The sequence below is a fragment of the Anabrus simplex genome, chromosome 8 (genome assembly GCF_040414725.1).
Source record: "Anabrus simplex isolate iqAnaSimp1 chromosome 8, ASM4041472v1, whole genome shotgun sequence".
Classification (NCBI taxonomy): domain Eukaryota; kingdom Metazoa; phylum Arthropoda; class Insecta; order Orthoptera; family Tettigoniidae; genus Anabrus; species Anabrus simplex.
In genome coordinates, this window is record NC_090272.1 from 202,596,905 (window position 1) to 202,613,789 (window position 16,885).

The window sequence follows — 16,885 nt, forward strand, 5'->3', positions numbered from 1 at the left end:
AAAACAGCTAAACTTTAATCTGTCTACTTCGAATTATATGCATTTCTCTTTGATAATGAATTGCGCAAGTAAACCCTTCAACTGGCATCCACCTCACCCTACCAACTCTTTTTGTTCCACGGCCTACTCAAGTGTCCTAATGAAAGTCGTAATGGGCCTTATGACGAAAAAATGAACCCATCTATGACGAAAAGCTGAAGCCATCTCTCCTGCATTCCAACGATAAATAAATAAATAAATAAATAAATAAATAAATAAATAAATAAATAAATAAATAAATAAATAAATAAATAAATAAGTGATAGTAGATTAGTGCATTTCATTCAAAGCATTCTTGTAGTGTGAAAAATATCAGGGCGGTTCCGTCACATCCGATCTCTCCATTCGCTTGCCAGTATGGTCATCAAAAGAAGCGGCTGTACTCTGTATCACCAAATACAGTGAACCTAGTCCTCAAACTGCATTTGTTTCAGAGAGACAGTACGATACGTACTGAACACTTCCTTATTTCTTAAATATAATCATCATCGTCATTCACTAAAGGCTAAGCCTTGTCACTGCAACCATTCTCCTCTCAATCCCGCTGTTCTCTTCACTTCCGTGTAGGCTAGTCTTTACATCCCATCAAGTTTCTCACATCCACAACGTTTGTCTTCTTTTGGTCTTCCTCTTCCTTTCTTCCCTAGTATTTTTCCTTCAAAGACATTTATTAGGAAGTCGTTATGGCTCAGGATATGACCCACTAGTTTTTCCTTCCTTATTTCCATAGGCCTATCATTTACCAGTCTCCGTTGTTCATTGATTTCCTTTAGAACATCTCGATTCGTCTTTTTCCAGTCCAGAATATCCAAGTAATTTTCCTTCAAATCCACATTTCAATTGCTTTTATTGAAACTCTTTCCTTTTTTGCAATAGTCCAGCTCTCACAACCGTAAAGTTGTACACTCAACACAAATGATTTTTTTTTTCTAGGGGCTTTACGTCGCACCGACACAGATAGGTCTTATGGCGACGATGGGATAGGAAAGGCCTAGGAGTTGGAAGGAAGCGGCCGTGGCCTTAATTAAGGTACAGCCCCAGCATTTGCCTGGTGTGAAAATGGGAAACCACGGAAAACCATCTTCAGGGCTGCCGATAGTGGGATTCGAACCTACTATCTCCCGGATGCAAGCTCACAGCCGCGCGCCTCTACGCGCACGGCCAACTCGCCCCGTCAAATGATTTTTAAAAACTTTTTTTTTTTTTGGTTTCGATTCGCATACAGGTATTCTTTAAAAGACTTCTTTTATTTTGAAAGGCCTGTTTAGCGAGAGATATGCTTCTTTTGATTTTCTTGGTGTATCTGTTGTCTTCTATTATAATGCTTCTAAGTAACAGCGATGTTGCACTTGTTCTATTGTGAAATTTCCTATTCTTATGTTTGTATGAACTTTAATGCCATCTTTGCTCACAACTAAAATTTTGGTTTTCTTACTATTGATTTCAAGATTGTAATGTTTCAATATAATAATAATAATAATAATAATAATAATAATAATAATAATAATAATAATAATAATAATAATAATAATAATAATAATCATGATAATAATAATAATATTAATAATAATAATAATAATTGTACCGGGAGGTACACCTTAACTCCGCTCATTCAAAATAAGTGCCTCAATGAACTCTTCTATCGACCAAAATGTGAAATTGCTGCTACATAAAGTTGAGACTTTAATCAGATGTCACTACTGAAGTATTAAGTAATTGTGTTATTCTGAAGTTGCCCAAACTGACTGGTTTTATTTGCTGTGTGTTTGTTTACATCAAGAAGTTTGGACGTTTTTCCACTGATGTCACTACCAAAAACCTGTAGTCATGCACTCTGGTGCAAGGTAAAGGAAGTGTTATTGAAATAAATTTTGTGTTTATAGGTTTTCTCAACTTTCATTTGTTTTTTAATGTAATTCTAGGTTTGCAACACTTCTGCCTCATTCCGACAGTTTTGAATCTGGATAATGAAAATTTTCTGTAATTAATTTTCAGCCTATCACAGGCTTCTTGTTCGGTTTTGAGTGTAACTTTTGGGTTCAACCAATAAAAATGAGAGGGTGTGTACGGATTAGCCCAGAATCCTCTCGAACCTTCCCTGAGGGTATATAAGTTGCGGCTTTTCGAGTTTCCTTGCCTATAGATCGTCGTCTTTCTGAGTGTTTGTGTTAAGGCAGGAGGCGGGGCGCCTCTTTCTTTGGCTGGCAGAACATCTACCAGGTAATGGCCACGTAAATTCAATATTTCTTGCCGCATACTTATCAGAGGGGAAGGTCCGAATTTATAACTATGTAGGTCTAACCGTTTTAATGTAAACTTCTTCCTTTTCATGTAAAATTTCATAAAGAATTTAACTGTAAATCGGGGATAGAGAGTGAGTTACCCTCTCGAGGTCCCCTTCATCTTGGTTTGAGGTGACTACGATTTCGCAACTTTTCTTTCCTGTAATATATTAAAGTTATTTCCATGCGAGCCACCTCAGTAGTTTGGGACTAGCCCCAGTTTCATCGGCCGAGAGCCCTGTAGGTTCTAAATATTTCATTATCTGGGAGCGCAGTGTACGCCTCCATTCAGGTTGTGTTCGGACCATTTATTTACCCTGTTCTTTTCCGCGAAGGCCCAGTAGGTTGAGTACTAGATACCCCGGTGTAAAACTATTTCCATTTGTAATTCGTGCCTTATGAGGTCAGAGTGTGTAAGATTGTGATGTGATGCTGCCTTGAGTAGGCTGTAAGAAATCGAGATCAGGTAACAGTGAAGGGTGCCTCTGGAAGGCTAGATATTGTAATTTTGGGAGCAAGTGCTCTTGAATTAGGGGATTTCTGCCCTTGCCTAAATTATTCCTCATTTGTGAATTTCGTAAAGTTGAGCTCGTAGCTCAGAAATTGTAAATCGAGGGCTTGAATCCCAAAATTGTTAAATTCCCTATTCTGGGGTGTTCCACCCTTATTTGGCATTGTATCTGAGATATCATTGTTATTGTCACCTAGTGAAAATTTGTTAAGTTTGTTGTTTTGAAGAAATACAACCTTCAGTTCAAGTTTTAAATTAATTTTGATATTGTAGATAGACCCATTCACCCCAGCACCTTCTTTCACCTCTCTGCGATCCACCAAACCCCGGTAATAATAATAATAATAATAATAATAATAATAATAATAATAATAATAATAATAATAATAATAATAATAATAATAATGGTAGCCTCCGTGGCTCAGACGGCAGCGTGTCGGCCTCTCACCGCTGGATACCGTGGTTCAAATCCTGGTCACTCCATGTGAGATTTGTGCTGGACAAAGCGGATTCGGGACAGGTTTTTCTCCGGGTACTCCGGTTTTCCCTGTCATCTTTCATTCCAGCAACACACTCCATTTTCATTTCATAGCATCTACCACTCATTACTATAAATCACCTTGGGGGTGGCGCGACCCCATCGTAATAACGGCCTATTTCTGATTCATTAATTACATCCCTACCGGGCGAGTTGGCTGTGCGCGTAGAGGCGCGCGGCTGTGAGCTTGCATCCGGGAGATAGTAGGTTCGAATCCCACTATCGGCAGCCCTGAAGATGGTTTTCCGTGGTTTCCCATTTTCACACCAGGCAAATGCTGGGGCTGTACCTTAATTAAGGCCACGGCCGCTTCCTTCCAACTCCTAGGCCTTTCCTATCCCATCGTCGCCATAAGACCTATCTGTGTCGGTGCGACGTAAAGCCCCTAGCAAAAAAAAATTACATCCCTGACCCAGTCAAAGACTGGAAAACAGGTTGTATGTTTTCATTTTCAGTAATAATAATAATAATAATAATAATAATAATAAAACGTATTCCTCAGCTACTATTGTACAGGTAGGCATTTCAATCTGACGCAGTTTAGTCTGCTTGCACGTCAATTTCATCGTTCCGATTTATTCTACCAGGTGGCACAGTAAGCCGAATGTCTATTGGTGAGAATTTTAATTAATTTTGTCGGGCAAACATAAAATGTGTCAGAGTTTTTTTAAGCCAACATCGTCAGGGCGGATTGCTGAATGGAATTTAAAAATCCGAATACCTCTGTCAGGTTCGAAACCGCTATCTTGGAACTCGAAGGCCGACACTAACCACTGATCCACAGTTAGAGCTAATAGAACCTCTACAAACACGTCTGTAGACGAAAAGATATAGTTCGAACATATTTGAATAGCACATCATTATCACAATGCACACTTACTGAGCGGACTCTTGTACGGAGGATTCACTTCAAAATGTGTACATCTCGCCCCATGCTATGGTTCTCCGTAATAAAACATTTCCTGCCTTATTCTTTAGAATGCATTTGTCCAGAGAACTTGTGTGGTTCCAGTATGTTAGGACAGTGATAAGCAGTGTGTGTGTTGGGGGGGGGGGGGCAAAGTAGTGATAAATCCCCATGAGTAACGAGATAAGAAATGTCTAGACTTAATCCGAGGCTCCGACGTTTTCAGCCGATCACTCTTTGTATCCTTCCCTCTTCGTTCTATCAATATCACAGATAAATATGTATTAGATTCAAAATTTACCAAGATAAGTAAGGGGCGTATATGATACGTTAATTTAGGAAGAGAGCAGGTGCTGTAAGTTACAGACAGAAAATCGTGAAATATAATATACTGTATCCAAAAGTCAAAGTCAGGTCCGTACAGGCCACGAAGGCCCTTGGAGGGTTGGAAGGTAAAAGCATCCACCACTCGTAACCTCGGCACTTGGTGGGGTAGAGTGTTTAGCTCTACGCCCGGCCACCTTTGCTCCTGTTACTCATTTATGGTGCCAAATGTAACACTCGGCTGTTTCCATGAATATAACGATCGAAGTTTCCGACGTGCTTTACGTGCCTATTAGCGCGTAGCAAGATCGACAGACGCGGTGGTGCACTGACTTGGCTTCACATTTCTGCGACCCGTGCTCAAATCCCGATGAATTGTTTATCCTTTCATTTTTTCTTTTGTACATTGACGATTACTATACGAATGGTTTTGTTCAATGTATTTTAAAATATTGTTGTCCTTATTCGTCTATGTTCTGTCTGGTAAATTAATTTTAAAACATCAATAAATGAATGAAACTACTTACCTGAAATTGTTTTTGGAAAAACGATCCATTGTGCGTGCTTTGTAGCAAACCTATTGCCAAGACGTGAAATCTTCAGTAATATTGATTTTGATGATGATGCTTGGTGCTTAAAGGGGGCTAATATCTTGGTCATCGACCCCTAATGGTACGACATGAGACGAAATGGAATGAAAAAGTAAAAGTCCAAAATCCTCCACCGATCAGAATTCAAAACGCGAGGACGAAGAATGAATGGATGGAAATTAATTTATAACAATCAGTGGATCCTACCCGCAATACCTCACGTCCACAGAAACTGACGTAAAACAAGAGTATTACTGACCATGGGACTGCTTCTATAGCATATCACTGAATCGATGTTGCTTGCAGTCTAAATGGGTCCAAAATCCACGTCATCCGCCCCTCATAATGGTACTTATCGCTAGGAAAGTAGAACCATGGTATTTGTCGTGTCGCGGTACTAATCAAAAGTAGCGTAGACTCGCGGTATTCCACACATTATGGTACTATTCACACGTAATGAAATTCGCACATGTAATACAGACCTATGGTGTTTCGCACATTGCGGAGCCATTTACAGCCAATGCAACAGAAGAGTACTAACCACAGGGACTCGTAATATCCCGTGATGTTCCTCATAAAGTGGTTACTAATCATAGGCAAGCCAGAACCATGGTGTTGCCAATCCATGGTGTCGCTCATATAGCGGTACTAATCCCAGGTACTGTAATGGCCGGAAGCGCACTCTGTTGCTACTAATCACAAACCTATTTTGTACCTAACATAGTGGTACTACGCGCAAGTAAAAGCGACCCATGGTGTTCCCCGCGTGATGGTACTAATTAAGAGTAGTCTCACGATTCTAATTCGATATCCCTTGGTCACCCCTTTTAGTCGCCTCTTACGACAGGCAGGGGATACCGTGGGTGTATTCTTCAACTGTGTCCCCCACCCACAGGCGGTTTAAGCATTATTAACGACGTCTCTTTTCAGAGTGATATTCCCGCCCAGAAACATAACTGTGGCAAACCTGCCTCCATGCGATGCTAGTCGTCTGCGAAATTTCTATATTTAGAATGTTTCTACAATCGTTATCATACAAGGGAACACACCGTATCTCCTTGAAGCGTTAATATAAGAATGAACCTACAATACATTGTAATCCGTGAAAAAACACACACACATATATATATACGTTATATACACTGACTGGCCAAACGTCATGGGAAGACACTGGATGTGATGTTAACAACGAGTTGCTCTTCTGTGAGCCCTCGAAACGGCAGCAATATAGCCAAGCATCGACTCAACAAGGTGTTGGAATGGTTCTGGAGGGATTTGGACCTACGTATCTTCCACTGCTTCCCACAATTCGTCGTGTGTAGTTGGTGCGGGGTTCGTGGAGCGTACACCGGCATCGACAGCATCCCATAAATGCTCGACTGGGTTAAGATCGGGGGATCTGGAGGGCCAATCCATGGTCGTAACTTCACTACAGTGCTCCTCAAACCACTTGCGTGCTACCACAGAACGGTGACATAGCGCATTGTCCTACTGAAACATGGTACCTCCGCCAGGGTACTCTAGGGCCAGAAAGGGAAGCAGATGGTCTGAATGAATGTCCACACAACGTGCACCTGTCAGCGCTCCCTGCAGCTAGACCAATGGGCCGTAACTGCGACCGCGAGAACGCCGCCCAGACCAGAACTGAGCCACATTTCGCCTGGACACAACCTTGTTGACACGCAGGATCCATAGCTTCGTGGGGCACACGCCACACTCAGCGTCCATCAGCTCGATAACAACAGGAACCGGGATTCATAGGACCATACCACAAGCCGCCACTGCTCCATGGTCTACTGCCGATGTTCGCGGGCCCATGCACGTCGTTGAGCTCTGTGTCGAGGTGTCAGCAAAGGGACACGAGTTGGTCATCAGCCGGTGAAGCCTATGCGGTGCACTTGTCTCCTTACAGTCCTGATAGAAATAGGTTCCTGACTCCCAACATTCAACTTGGCGGTGATCTGACTCAAAGTAGCCCGTCGACCGCCTAGTACAGTTCTGCGGAGGTGGCGTCCGTTAGTTAAACACCTGTGGTCTTCCCGTGCAGCCGTTTACGCGAAGGGTAACTTTCTCTCTGCGATATTGAACATCCACCCTCGATATTGTTGATCTCGGAAGCCCGAAGTCGCATATAATCTCCGCAATGCTATGACCCATGCGCCGTGCGCCGATGATCATCCCACATTCAAAGAAAGATAACTCGCGAGGTGTTGCCATCTTCAGAACACTGATGTCTGACATAGCTACGCCGCAGCTAGCCGCAACGCTCAGGGATCATAGAGAGCACATTTTCTAATGGTACACCCCCTTCCCGTAACTTTTGGTCATTCAGTGTATAATAAATGCGTAACACTTGTTGTAATACCCAGTTGTACTTTTACAATCAACATAACGCACCTGCTAACTTGATAAGAAACATTGGAGTAGTAATGTATGCGTAGATTAAAAAGAAAACAGAAAGCAATTACTTTCAATTTGAACACGGGGCGCAAAAGTGTGAAGCCGTGGCGATAGCCGATGCGCCACCACGTCAGTTGAACTTGTTACGCGCTAAAAGGCACATAGAGCTTGTCGGAAACTTCGACCGTCATTCTCTAGGAAACGGTTTAGTGTCTACGGATAAGCCGAAACATCTGTTCGCTTATTTCGGACCCTCTGGGAAATCGGATGTTACATTTGGCGGGCTCCCCTCGTGAGTGAACCTCAGGGCCTTGTGCACCTTCGGAAGTGGAAATTTCGTTTCTTAAACTTTCGACATCCTGGTGGGGAATTGAACCTACATCTTTCCGAATGAACCGAGCACTCCTGCCCCTAATATACTGTTTAATAAACAGACTGTATTATAATGAAATGTAGGAAATAAAATTTAAAAGCTAGAAGTGAAAGACGTTCTCAACAAAGCTCTCTTCATCAAGGCACGTCAGCAAGAGCGAGGTTTAGGGCATTAAGAAGTTCTCTCACACAAGCTGTGCATAATGAAATATTTAATGGCCGCAGTAAAACCACGTGAAACATGGCTGATATAACTACACATCTCTCAGGAGTGATTCCAACAGAAGTAGAAATAGTATAGTCTGTTATTACTTCTCGGCTCATATCACAAAATGTTCTACAAGGCACTCAGAGTCTGGCTTATTCTTCGGACAATGCCGAGAATGGCGCCGAGCTAAACCGACGATATACATAAACATTACAAAATGGCTCCTTAGAAAAAGTTTCCTCGCGATTGCATTACAATACGCTAAACTTCTCCGACAGTCAAATAATCTACTGTACTGCCAGTACAAACTTCATATCCGTTTACATGAAAGCAGCACATATACATGGTCATTTTGAAGGTCAAATAGCTATTAGATTTACACAAGGTATGGAAGTTGTTTCTTTACTCTTTACTCAATTTGGCCACCAGTCCCGCAGGTGGAGGCGGTATCCAGTGTCTGGTATAAAAGGCCAGTGAAAGGGGTAACAACTTGGAAGCGTGGGTTGGTGACTACCAGTCCCTAGCTAGGTCTGGCATAGTTTTTACGCATTTGTGTAAGGCTCTTCGCTTTCAGCGTTTCCATTTGACCTCCCTTGGCCAACTCTTGTTCTCTTCAGAGCCCAATGAGCGAGTTTCTGCTTGGTTCGGGACATATAACTGTGAGCTTGCATCTGAATAATAATAATAATAATAATAATAATAATAATAATAATAATAATAATAATAATAATACCACGAGTTAAGTCTCTCCATATGTTTAAACTGGCTCTGTATCTCCGACAATGGTATTATCTATTCTGAACTATTGTATAACCTAGAAGTTTTCAAAAAAATATATATATTATGTGTGCCAATGTTCATTTTGCTTCGGTCCCTTCTTTTAATTGGCCGATGTGTACTATTACTCTACTTTTTTGAATTGTGAGGATCCATATTGTCGTTCCTCGACAACCCTTGTACTATTTTGAGATATTATTCACTCTGTATGTGTACTCCAGGTATTATTATCAGTGTTCGTCCCTTCAAATTATGTACCTTCCTTTCAGATTTTTACCCTTTTGTGCATTTCTCTAGTGTGACGCAAGCATGTTATTTCCTATCGTAACAAAAAAAAGGTAATAATAGAAATAATAATCATGAAATGGCTTGTAGAAATTCTAGTCAGGATCACTATTGCGCTTAGACATTAGTTGGAATTCCCATTGAATGGGCTTGTTGGTCTTGTATCTTGTATAAAATTTCTGTTTTTTTTTTTTTTTTTTAGTATCACCAAAAGAAAAAAATTGTAACATTTTTACCTTTATCTTGTTGTCAGTTTTGAAAATACATAGCTTCAAACCCTTTGGTTGTTTCCAAAAGAAAAGGAGTTATTTTCACCTAATGACACTTGTTTACCAAGTGCTCTCAACGAACACTCCTACTTACCTATCTTCTAATTTTCGTTTTCCTTTCTTAATTCCATAAAATTAGTACCCGTTCTGGTCCCCTATTTGAAATTCCACTCAATCGAACGAATTCCTACAGTCATTCCTTTTTAGTTACTGCATCGAGACTGAAACATGCTAATTTAGCATGGTTTCTAATGTGATTATACCGATGTCTCCTAGAGTAGATATCTGGCTGTTCCTATAGTTATTGTATTTCAACCTTCTGTCGACAGAGGGCAGCTCCCTCTGTCGCGAGCGTGAAGGATCTTTTCTCGGCGAGACTTTTTTAATATCTTCTCCTTGAAGTAATATTGGGCTGTTTATGCTGGGGAATGAAGAGGTGTGTCACACACACACAGGAGCGGCGTTTTTGCTTTTCTTATGGTGGTTTTATAAGTTTAAAACTATGCAAACTGGCTCAAGACTCAGGAGTACACTCCCAATGGACATTCGGCACGTTACTTCCTCTTATAAATTCAACTCTACCTGCCGAAAATTTTTCCTGGGAACATTTAACTGAGTTGTGTGAGTCATTGTGTGAATGTTGTGTGAATGGGTTTTCTTCATCTAATATTCACTTTACTCAGTCTTATTACTATATTTCCTCTTTATATTAGTATTATTATTATTAGTATTATCACACTAATTGCCGTACTGATATGTAACTTCGTCTTAGAATTATCTGTCCGTAGTATTATTTCTCTGTAGAATTCCTATGTCTTATTTTATGTTTATATATTTAAATTTTATTGTTTATAGTGGTTAAGTGTAAGAGAGGGCCATGAGCCCTAACGTCGCCACAAATATAATTCAGGAATAAATAAAATAAATAAATTAGTATGGCTTAGCGGCTGCCTACTGCCCTGTAAAGTGTTTTCTGAGGTGTTTCAGCCTCCATTTCTCATATTTTTTCTCAGCCTTTATAGTATACCTTTATTATCTTCTTTTTTTTCTCTTTATTTTCATGGCCGTGTAGTGTGGGCTTCGGCCTCTGTTTACTCCTGGATCTTTCGATCCTTTTTTTAGGTGTGGCTCCCCCATACGATAAGGGTAGCGAATATATTTGAAAGTGACAAATATGTTTTTCCTGCTTCAAGCATCTGTGATGTTGGAAATTTAGTATTAATGTAGCCTACTGGCCCAATAAAGGGCGTTTGTCAATGTAATTGTAAGCTGAACTCCAGGGTTCGAGACCGTCGGATGGAAATGGGTCCTACAAGCTAAGGCTTCATTCTCAGATCTATATTAACTCTTTTCGGGTGAACTCGGAATGTGTCGCCAGAGATCGTTTTCATGCTGACACTGTACGACATAGAAGCGCTGAATGGACTTTCTCCGCCCTTCCAAATTCCGACTACTTCTGTCGATTGCGAATCCTCGATCTTGGAATCCAGAGGTTGATACTCTACCACTGATCCAGAGAGAGATAACTATCCGGAAACAATCTCAATCTTATCATTGTACTAGCTGATTTTAGCACTGACTACTATGGGTAGGGCTGGTACAGAGTAGTGGTGGTGTGGTTGCTTTGTTAAGGGACAAAACCATGAGATTATCTGGACCTCTCGATACTAATCAGAGCAGAAGCAGCAAGACACTCAATACTTCAACGACTGAAAACATCGTCAAAATAAATGAAAGGTTCATGAAAGGCAATAAAATGAAAGATGACGAAGGGGACAGAGTACGAAAAGTTACCAAGATATGTCGGATAAGAATCATAAAACACAAAAACTAATACATGTCAACGTCCCCGCCCCGCAGTCGCCACTCAACACTCATAAGAGGGATCAGGCAGGGAGAAAGAAATGTTAAAACTGACATTGAAGTTAGCTATAAAAATTCAAAATAAAAGACTCGCAATCTGTAATCAATACATCATCATCATCATCATCATCATCTAAGTTATTCCTTGCAAGCATCTTGAATTTATAACTTCTGTCACTGGAGGCTAATAAAGAATTTGTATATAAACCAGAGAGCAAGAGTGAGAATAGGAGATGAGTTGAGTGAAGAAATTGAATTAGGAAGAGGTGTAAGACAGGGCTGCTCTTTATCACCGACACTGTTCAACATCTATCTCGAAGAAATAATCAATGAAAGTTTTAATGGAAATAGTGGAGTTTGTGTTGGAGGTAGGAGAGTAGAATGTATAAGATTTGCAGATGATATGGTTGTGATGGGAGAAAGCGAACGTGAAATGATACAAATGTTAGATAAACTCAACATGAAACTAGAAGAATATGGAATGAGAATTAATAAGTAGAAGACCAAAAGTATGATAATTGGAGGAAAAGGTAGAAGTTCTCATATTAGTATAAGAGGAGAAGAAATAGAGCAAGTCAGTAACTTCAAGTATTTGGGAAGTATGATCAGAGATGATATGTATTGCACAACAGAAATGAAGAAAATAATTGCCATAGCAAAATAAGGCTTTAGGAAAAAATCAAAATTATTTTGTGGACCACTAAACAAAGATTTGAGGAAAAGACTTGCTAAGTGTTACATTTGGAGCATAGCGCTGTATGGCGCAGAGACTTGGACATTGAGAAAGAAAGATGAGAGAAGATTGGAGGCACTAGAGATGTGGGTATGGAGGAGAATAGAACGAGTGAAATGGGAAGACCGGGTAAGGAATGATGAGGTATTACGAAGAGTTGGAGAAGAACGAAGTATGTTACAAACCATTAGAAGGAGAAAAATGAACTGGATCGGACATTGTTTGAGGAGGGACTGTTTACTGAAAGAAGGAATAGAAGGAATGGTGAAAGGCAAACGAGGAAGAGGAAGGAAAAAATATCAAATGTTGGACAATATCCAAGGAAATAAATATTCGGACATGAAAAACTTGGCGCAGGACAGGCAACAGTGGAAGAGGTTCATCCCATGACAAGACCTGCCATTAGGCAGAATACCTAGATAGATAGTCACTGGAGGGCGGAGGTGTGATCAGCTCAGTGGCATAGCTTCTGCTTTTCCCACACAGGAGACTAGGTAAGGTTCGAAACCCGGTTGATCTTGGGTTGATATTTTATCTCTAAAATCACGTGACGTCAGGAGCATTCAGCCTTAAAGCCCTCCACAAACCAAACCGAACCTGGGGACTGGGATAAACTGACGAATTTTCTATTTTAGTTTTTTTTTACTTCAAAAGCTGCCTAGACAAGGCAGCAGGTGCGCATTCGATTCACCCGGAAGAAAGTGGGTTCGATTCCTCGTCAGGAAGTCTGAAATTTTTGAAACGTGACTTCTGGAGTGGTATATGAACTTGAGATTCACTCAGCCTACACCAAAAATGAGTACCAGGTTAATTCCAAGGGGCAAAGGCAACCGGCCATATAATCAACCACATTATTTCACTTAGTGCCGAGTTTGTGGATAGTGGAGCCCTTTAACTTCCACTGCTCCAAGGGCCTTCGTGTCTCGTGCAGAGATGGCTATAATTCTTTTTGCTTCTGTAACTGTAGCAATGGACACAGCTTAAATCACCAAACTATGACACCTGTATATTAGTTGAAGATATTATTCGTAACCATACACACAGAGTTAAGATAGCTGCTGTTCTATTGCGAAGGACATTGTCGTGTGATCAGCACTATACACTCAGACTGATTACAACCAAAGGATAGCAAGAATACGGAGATGACGAGTATATAAAATTACACACTTATTAAAAGTAGAGACTAAGCTCTCTCCCAAGTTTTGTAAAAAGAATGGCAATTACAAAAGCGTATACCGAAGACAGGCAGCTGACGAAAAAAAAAAAAAAAAACAGAACAAAGAAAAGAAGTCACATTACTCCTAATAGGATCAAGGAACTGTAATTTTAGAAGAGATCCTCCATTATAATGATGACGGAAGAAACACAAAGATACTGTGTTCAATAATATAAGAGCATAATTAACATATTATAGCCTCAAAGAACAAAATAATAGTTGAAAGGTTTAACAATGTCTCCGACGGAGATATAATATCTACGGCCTTCATTAACCAAAGAAAGAGATGCCAATTATATCAGCAACTGGTGTTGAAGCCAGACGCTGCTGAATTCGTAATTAAATTACTTTCTGACTTTTGAGTGGAGAACAAGACAGCCAATCTTTTAAGAAACAAAGGGGAAGGAACAATTAGATTTTAATTTATAATGCAAAGAAATAAAACACTCTGAACCGAGAGCAGACGTAAGTGTCCAGATGAACATTCCGATCAAACAATTTATTCCGAACACATAAAGGTGGGACTAAGATCTTCCTTACATTCAAGAATTAGAGTAAAGAGATACAAAACTAATCACAGAAATCATATAGAGAGATCAATAAATGTCACTGGATATATATATTTTTTTAGCAGAATCACTTCAATTTAGTCTGGTGCTATTCCTGTATTAGATAATTTTTTATTAGCGATATTAGCCTTCGACTTTCCGTTTCGCTCCACCAGATGTCAGAGAAATGTATCTCTGTTGGACGAACTGTCGCTGAGTTTCAGTATTTGGGATTTATAAACTAACAGAGCAGTTTTGTAGATAACTGATCCATGAAAGCATCACGAATGAATTCAATATTTGTGAGAAGTCGGCCCATGATTTTATATACATCTTCAATTTCGTTTCTTCTTTAAATTATTTTTCTTGGATTGGGGGGGGGGGAGGAGAAAAATCTCAAAGAACTCTTCCAAAGTAGCAGCAGGACGTGCCAATTATTAAGTTTCTCCTAATATTAAAGCGCGAGAATCACAACTAACTTTGTGAATCATTTCAACCAAGCGAGAATCACAACCTTGTGAATAATTTGAACCAAAGGTAAAATCAGAATACAAAGTATTACAGACAAGCAGGTTTATTGGCGAAATGGAAGTTATATAAATGTTCTGTGAAAGATATTTCGTACATGGGTAAACTTATCAATTCCAAAACATATCTTGGTAGCTGAAGACTGGCTGGCGACTATACTATTTTCTGCGGCCTGCTCTTAAATTATAATTATCCGAACTAAATTAGTGAACCTTTTATTTTGCTATGTGCATGTACGTACATCATATATTACAAAGGCTGTATACAAAGAACAACAACATACAGTCAGCTATGTAAAAGCAACAGAAACGCAACAAAAGCTTGAAGTTGGTATTGCGGCATTCTGAACACAAAATTATCATTCAATGTGTGGCAGATCGATACCATGTACACCCACCTAGGGCCATCAGGCATGTTTGAACACGACAGGGGATATTCAGCATCAAAGAATCAATTTTGTTTTGGATAGTAGCTTCAGTCAGTTGCTGGATGTTAGCAAGGGATTAAGACGATGGGCAAAAATTTATTTAGGTGTTAATGACTCACAAAGCTGCTAAGGACAAGAAACAGCATGCTACACAAACGTGCTGGCTCCATACGGGGAGCTTCTGAAACCCAACCTAAGTACATTAGATTTGGGTTTGGTATATTCCTCAGCAGAATATTGCTTTTCAGTCTGCCAGAACAGTCCTGTTAAGAAAATGGGTATATCCTTGAATGAGATAATGAGCATCAGTGGCACTGTTAAACCCACACCTCTCTACTGGCTGGCAGTCTGTGTTGGGTCACACAGCACCCCCAACCTCCAATATCAAGAAAAGTAACCGACGTGCTGCGGGTGTATGGTAAAATATCATTGAACTTGGAAGCTTGCCATTAGTTAATATTTGTTTATAGTCCCAAAATGTGTATCAAGAATAAAACACAGTATCTACTCCTCTCCAGGTACATATTCCATGACAAGTTTGATCATTAGGGAAAGAACTTTAAGGTGAAAAGTATGGTCAGAAAAGAGGAAAAATGGTTCTGAAAATACTTACAAAATGATGCAAAAGAGGTGTTGATGAAATCACTTTATCAAGGTTTAAAACAGTTAAATGAACTTTCTTTTTCTCCATTTACTAGGTTGTAATAATTAAACAACATGTTATATTGGATTACAAGCATTTCAATGTTTTTGACAGCAAGTCGCTGATGCTAGTTTAATGTTCTTTATATGTTTGCTGCACTGGATGTGTTGACTTATTGTTTCGTTGATGCTTGCCATAGATTGCAATATCAACTTCTCAAACGGCACATCGAAGAATGATGCCATCAGTTTCGATCAACTGCATCTTCAATTCTTCTGAAAATGCATACAACTTCTCCTTAACTATCTTATGTTGTGAAAAATACGTTCTTGTTCGGGCTAGTAAAACAAATCAGCCTATAGAGCCTTACATATAAATACATACTAGACTCTTTCCCTATTCATTAAGGATTTGCTACATACGTTGCACATTCGCACCAGATACAAGGGTCGAACAAATAGCTAAATGTGTGTTACGGTACAAAGTCTTCGCCTTTTCTGAATAGTTAACTGTGTCTTATCAAGCAAACAAAATCGCACAGCTCGGCTGGGGGGGGGGGGGGGAATATGTCAACCAGAGAACCGAAAATCCTATTCCAAACAAATTATCCAATAATAGCCAAACGATTAATACAACGAACGTTTTAAAACTATTTGATATTTGTCGCACCGACATGAACAGGTCTTGTGGCGACAATGGGATAGGAAAGGGCTAGGATTCGGAAGGCGGCGACCATGGCCTTAATTAAGGTACATCCTGATGTAAAATGGGAAAGCACGGAAAACCATCTCAGGGGTTGCAGACTGTGGGGTTCTGAATGCAACCTCACAGCTATGTGACCAACCCGCGTGGCCAAATTCCTCGATATGCATTTTTCTCAATTATGCAGGAGAAGTAAAACGAGGCAAGTAAACAAAGAAAACGTAATGCAAGAAATAAGGTGTCAGAAGAGCCACAAGTATCAACAAGAAATCTTGATCCTTCATCTATTAAACTATAGGTGTAAAACGTAGGAGAAAAATAAGGTTTGTATACATTGTATGCATTAAATAAATAAATAAATTCAAACAAGAAACATTGTACTTACATTTGTGGACTTTAAAATTCGCGCTACTCCATAGACAGACGCTCTTCGACGTACTGGAAGAATATGGCATTGACAGAAAAACCAGAGCACTTATAAAACAGACGCTTACAGACACCACCTCCAAGATCAAGTTCATGGGAGAAATTTCGGAACCGTTCCAGATACACACAAGTGTCCGACAAGGAAATGGCTCTCACCAGTCTTGTTCAACATGGAGTTAGACAAAATTATCAAGCTGTGGGAGGAACAAGTTAAAGAAATACAGCTGGAAAGAACATGTGAAACAAAAACAATCATAAAATGTCTGGCATTTGCAGATGACATAGCCATACTCAGCA